A 6,456-nucleotide genomic window follows, 5' to 3' on the forward strand; every position below is an offset into this window, starting at 1 on the left:
GACCTCAGGCAAGTCACCTCACCTCCTGCCTCAGTTTCCCCACCTGTACATAGGTATGTTCACAGTAGGGTTATTGTAAGGTTTAAATACATTGATATGTGCAAGGGGGTTAGAACTGGGCCTAGCCCATAGAAGGGCAGTAGAAGTGTCCGTTGTTTTGGTACCTGCTATGAAGCATAAGCTTATGCACTTGCTCTGCCGGGGTGGGGGTCAGGGGGCACTGAGGAGGCTGAGGTACCTGGGGCAGCACCCACTCAGTGACAGACTCCAGGAAGCCACTGAGGAAAGACCCAGCCCCCGCTGTCAGTAAAGACCAAACTTGATTAGCCAACTAAGTTAGATGCCAGAGGCCTTATCTCATTTTGCAGAAGAGGAAACTGAGGTCCAGAGGAGGGTGCAGGTCTGGAGGGGGCAGGAAGGGTCTTGATGGGCAGGGGCAGAAGAGCTGCCCTGAGTGCATCTGATAAAACACGAGCCAGGCCTGCTCCCTCCATCCCGAGGGCAGGGCAGGGAGGCACTGGGAAGTCAGAGCTGGGGGACGGTGGGAGCGGCAACGCCTCCCCACATCAATAATTGGAAGAAGAAAATGTCACTGACTATTTGCCATGAGTCAGGTGCTGGCTAAATGTCCTACAGGGGTGACCTCATTTCATCCCCACAGCCTGCAGAGGCAGTGGCTGTCATACCCATTACACAGGTGGGGGAATGGAGGCCTGGAGCGGGGGAAGAGATTCACCTGTCACACAGGCAGCACGAGGCTGGGATCTGAACCCAGATCCAGGGCCACAGGATGACTCCTCCACAGCCTCGACTGGGATCCCACCTGCCTCTCACTGGGCCCCACCCCTGGAGAACAGGGGTGAACACTGAGAACAGACCTCAGTGAAAATCCCAGTTCCAACTTTAGCTGCTCAGTGGCCCCAGGCAAGTCGCTTCCTCTGGGGCCTCAGTCCCCTCCTCTGTAGGCGGGCCTCACAGTGAAGACGGCCTTCATGTTGGATTCTCAGTGACGTTGTACACAGCCATAAGCCTGCCCCGCGTGCTCCTGCTGGCCTGGCTGTCTGATCCGCCCCTGTGTATTCCCTCAGCCCTCCTGCCGTGGGGTGTGGTCACTGTTGTGTCCCTAAGGCAAACAGTAGGTGCTCACTCAACATCCACTGGATTGGTCATGGTCAGACAGACACCAGTTCAAATCCAGGACCAGGGCCTCATCTCCTGAGCCTCAATTTATGCACCTATCAAATGGGGTCAGCAACACAGCTGTTTAATGGCTTTTGTAAGGACTGGCTGGCAAATCTTTAGCACACAGAAGGTGCTCAACCCACACAACGCCCAGTCCTCATCAGCCCTCGGCTTTCCCTGCTCCCCGTGGCGCCTGTCACTGGGGATGCGGTCATGAAGCACCTACTGTCTGTGCAGGGAGTGCCCGCCTCCCAGCCCACTCAGGCGGCTGTCGCCTGGAGATGGCAGCCAGGGAATGTGGGTGGGGGCCCCCGCGGCGACCCTGCCCCTCTGTGGCTTCTGCTGGACAGAGGCCTCAGTGTGGAGCTGCCCGGGTCCTTTCACGGGCCCAGACCCATGACTGGACGTCTGAGAATGCCGCCCATTATCCAACTCACAGAGCACAAAGGGGCCACGTGGGGGCTCGGCAGCCCAGGCGCCCCCAGTGAGCACACGGGGCTCTGGGTCCCCACCCCGGCCCATGAGTCCCTTGAGCACAGAGGGCAAGGACCTGCCCAGAGTCGGGAGAGGGCGTCGTTCACACACAGAAATGAGAACCATTTCCTCCAGCCCCACGGGGACCCGGAGATAAGGGGAACCACCCTGGGGGCTGGGCTTGAGGGCCAGGGCAGGCCACCGCTCCTGGGCCCAGAAACCAGACCTGGAAGGTCGCCTCCTCTAGAAGAGGCAGAGAGGGAACACTCCAGGGGTCCAGAGGGGTCCCTAGAACGTGAAGGGTGGCAAAGCCTCGAAGTTTCCCCAGTGGCATCCACAGTGGAGAAGCCACAGCACTGCTGTCTGGAAACACGGTCAAGATGGGTACTGTCTCCTGCCACTGCCACCACTGGAGGGTCAGCCCTCCCCTCCCAAGTCACACCAGTGGGGCACAATGGCAAAGACAGGAGATGCAGTGTGGAGGGGCAGCGGGGCAGGGCTCACTTTGCCACCTGTTTGCTGTGTGACCTCGGGCAGGCCTCTAGGCCTCTCTGAGCCTTAGTGTCCATGCTCAGGAGAAGAGGGGAAGGAATGATCACACAGGCCCTCGAGACCCTTGGGTGGGTGATTAAAGGAGGTGATCTCCCTGATCATCATCATCTGGGTGGAGGGAGCCCTCCCGAGGGGTTCAGAGGACGGACTGGAGAAGCCCACATGGGAGCCGAGGGGAGGAGCCCCAGGCTCTAGGGCGGGAAGTCAGCAGACTTCACACTTCATGATGACACGCGTGTGCCCCATCCTCACAGCGGCCCACCAAGGCGGGTCATGCTCCCCTTTCCAGATATGGAAACTGAGGCCCAAGAAGCAGTGGCGCCACCGTGGTCATACAGGTGGTTAGGGTCAGGCCTCTCAGCTCCAAGCAAGGGGCACAGGGATGCAGCAGCTGAGAGCAGGGCCTGGACACCTGGAGGCTGTGCAGCTGCAGGCCAGTAGCACACCACTCTGACCTTCAGTGTCCCCATCTGCAAAAGGGGGTTGATAAGACCCCCCCGCCAGGGTTGCTCCCACAGGGAAATGAGATGGGTCCAGCCACCGAGAAGCAGTAGTGATGGCTCCTGGCACCACCTAGGCCCATGGCTGGGGGTGCTGAGCCGTCCCTAGGACTCGTTCCCAACACCTTCCTGTGGATGAGGCGGTGCTCTGAAGCGTTAACCTTGCCGGAGCATTTCCTGCAAGGAAACGTTCTCAGAGGCCAGGCCCCAGGGACAGGAGGGCAGGAGCCCCCTCCTCCCAGCGCAGCCCTGGCCCCACTGTTATTTTTTCCAATTGAAGAAGAAAAACATTTCCTCCGTCTCCTCACAGCTCTGCCCTGGGCAGTCAGAGGCGAGAACGGACAGGACAGGGTGGGAGACCCAGCCAGTAGGGTGGAAGGCCCAGGCCCGCCTTCTCCGAGCCAGCCTAGCCGCTGACCACCGTGCCCCAGGCAAGACTGCCCTGACTCGGCCACCAGGTCCTCGTCCTCAAAGGCACTGCTGGACATTTCCCAAATTTCAGGCATTGGTGGCATATGGATTATCACCTATTTCACATTTGTCTTCAACTCACTTTTAAAGGACTTCAATCAAAGCATTTATCAAGGAAGCTTTACATCATTACCGCACGTGGAAAACCAGTCACACTTGCCAAAACCAGAAAGTAACAGCAAATACAAAGCAAGTGCTATCAGTACATCCTAGCACACTCATGTCAACAGTCCTGAGTTTGAGAACTTCTATTAAAAAGGGACAGTGACAAATGTTACAGTCATTAAAGACACATTAGCCTCAAACCAAGACCTTTTCCTTGATATAATCAGACTTGAACAAAAGCTGAAAAGGGCCCAAATTGCAGTGTGAATAACCAACTAGGGTTGGCTATTCTGAGTCAGTTCATTCCAAGTTCGTTATTGCTGGGTCCCACCTAATCCCCACTCTTGAGTACCCTTCATCTCCCCTTTGTTCCCTCCAAAATTCCCTCTGGAAGAACACCTCACTGCATCTTAGTAAGGCCAGGGAAGGTGTAGTTTGTTCCTTCCTTTATTCATTCATTCAGCCAGTAGTTGTCAGCACCTCCTCTGCCCAGCCAGGGGTATAGGGGCTGCTACCATGAGCCATCCTGGCCTGATGGTGCTCCCAGTTAATGGATAGAAGGGAGAAATAATAAGATGTGGAGGCAGATCTGGGTTTGAATCCTTACCTTGCTAATGCCCCTCAGTCTCCCCATCTGTGAAATGGGTTTGCTGACCCCAGCCTAGTCAGCTGGCTGCAAGGATGGTGTAAGATCTGGTAGGGCAGTGCTGGGCACAGTACTCACTCTCACTGTCTGGTGGCTCTGCTAGCCACACTGGGGCTCAGGACAGGAAGTGGAGCACTGGTCTTCTGTTGCAATGCCCCCCACCCCCACTCCCAGCTCTAACATGGGCTTCAGGGGTCATGGTTCACTGCCACAAGGCGGGGAGAAACTGGTGTTTGCTAAGAGCCTGTGCTGTGCTTGACATCTGTTGTGTTATATTCTCTGTCGCATGCCCTCCCAGGGTCAGGTGTTGTGCTACAATTGTTCTCATTTTACAGCTGAGGAAACTGAGGCTCAGAGAGGGCGAGTGCCTCGCACAAGACCACACAGCACTTCTCACCTCCAGTTGATGCGAGGATCCTCAGATCTGAATATCCCTCGCCTAGGCAGCTCCTAAACCCCACTGCTCAGCTTGGCAGGGAGCTTGTGTCCCAAGTGCCCAGGATCATCACCACACGCTGGTCTAAGACGACACTGAGCATTATCCTCAGGGCTCAGTGGGGGGAGCTGCAGGATGCAGCAAGATGAGCCAGATGAGCGGGAGACAGGAAGGAAGAGAGGAGGGGCTGGAGAGGGAGCGGGGGTGAGGGACAGGGAAGGAGACAGAGAGGCAGAGATAGAGACAGATGAAGAGTAGAAAGGGAAGGGGGCAAGACGCTGAGAGAAGGAAAGACAAAGAGAGCGAACGGGAGGAGCAAGACAGAGAGGAACAGAGATGGGTGGGGGCAGGAGAGAAAGAGATAAGACAGAGAGACCAGCGGATGGACCGGGGTGGGGGCACTGAGGCTGCGAGGGGGGAGGAGGGGCGTGGAGGCAGACCCCATGCACCCCCCTGGGCTCTGCAGTTGGCTCCCATGGATGGCACGATGTGCACCTTCTCCACCCAGAGAGGGAGGCAGGGACACAGTCCCATGGGCAGTCCCCTGAGTGGCTCTTGGCGGGTGGATGGGCCTGGGAGGGGGCCTCCAATTTCCCGCAGCTCAACACTCCCGGCCATCAAAGCAGTGGCCAGACCGGGGCTGAGGAGTCTGGAACAAGGCGGGCAGGATGGCAGGAAGGCGAGGGTGTTGAGGGAAGTTGGGGGCGGCTGCAGGCCCAGCCTTTCCTCCCTGCCCCATGGTACACAGATACTCCTGCCCTTCCTTCCTGGTTGGGTGGGAAAGAGGAAAATGAGGCCCCGCTACTCTCAGAGTGAGGCCCACCGGACACCCTGTGGCAGCTGGGGATCTGATAGGAGGCCCCGTTCTGAGAGGCCGGAGTTGAAGGGCTTTTGCTTTCAAACACTGTAGCTCTGCTCCTCATGAGCTGAGCATCTTGGGCCAGTTCCTTCCCCTCAGCCTTGGTTTCCGTATCTGGAAGACGGGTTACCAATAGCGACAGCCTCAGGGGTATCTGTGAGGAAAAAAAAGAGAGCCCGTACATGGCAAGTGCTTGGCACAGCGTCTGGCACGGGCTAGCCCTGTGTGAGCACCCCCGTGAAGCAGCCGCAGCGCAAGGTCCTCATAGGGCTGTGACCTTGGAACCAGGCTGCCTGCCCCTAACGCCAGTGCCCACCTGCTGCTTCTGAGATCAAGAACCCTGCCCAGTGCCGGCTTGTGTGGGACTAATCTTCCACTAAGCCTGGGAGGATGTTAGGGAAAGTGCCTGGCGGGGGTGCCAGGGGTGGGGGTGCGGCTGGGTCTCCACAGGAGGCAACTGTGGGCTCCAGGACCAAGGCCTTGCTCTGGCTATCTGTTGTGGGCCACTGGCCGGAACTATTTCCCCTCTCCATGTTTTCCTCATTTATATGTCTGACCCCTGAGCACTGGTCCCTCTGGCCCTGCCACTTGTAAATCCCTTTTATGCGGCTGAGGTTTGGGGGACAGATTATGGGGCCTGGGGGGCCCGACTGGCTGGCCCTGGGGGTGCGAAGGCCTGGACAGTGCCTGGGAAAGGTGGTGGAGGGAGGCTGAGTGTGGAGGGGCGACACAGCGTTCGGGAAGGCAGAGGGAGAAGGAATGGGGAGCTCAGAGGGACCGGGAGAGGGACGGAGCGTCCGAGAGGGAGACAGAGGGAGCCACGGAGAGAGGGAGCGAGCGTCAGGGACGGAAAAGCGGAGCAGGAGAGAGAAGGAAACTAGAGAGGGTCGGGGGCGGGGCTGCCAGGGACTGGAGAGCGAAGCGGAGTCGGAGGGAGAAGCAGCAGAGGCAGAACCCGGAGAAGCGCCACACGCGCGGAGTTTGGGGTGGGGACAGAGACGGAGAGACACAGAGAACGAGAAACGCAGAGAGAGGAAGAGACGGGATGGGGGAGAGGGCGGAAAAGAGAAAAAACAGGAGCGGGCGAGGAAGGCCAAGCGGCCAAGTGGGAGGAAAGAACGAGGAGAGCGAGCGACGGCAGCGGCGGCTACGGGGAGGGACCCTGGGGCCGCGGGCGGGTCCTGGAGGGCGCGGGCGGCGGGACCCGCGGGCGGCGGGGCGGGGCCCGGGG

Source organism: Rhinopithecus bieti, unplaced genomic scaffold (genome assembly GCF_001698545.2).
Source record: "Rhinopithecus bieti isolate Rb0 unplaced genomic scaffold, ASM169854v2 scaffold_13262, whole genome shotgun sequence".
Lineage (NCBI taxonomy): Eukaryota > Metazoa > Chordata > Mammalia > Primates > Cercopithecidae > Rhinopithecus > Rhinopithecus bieti.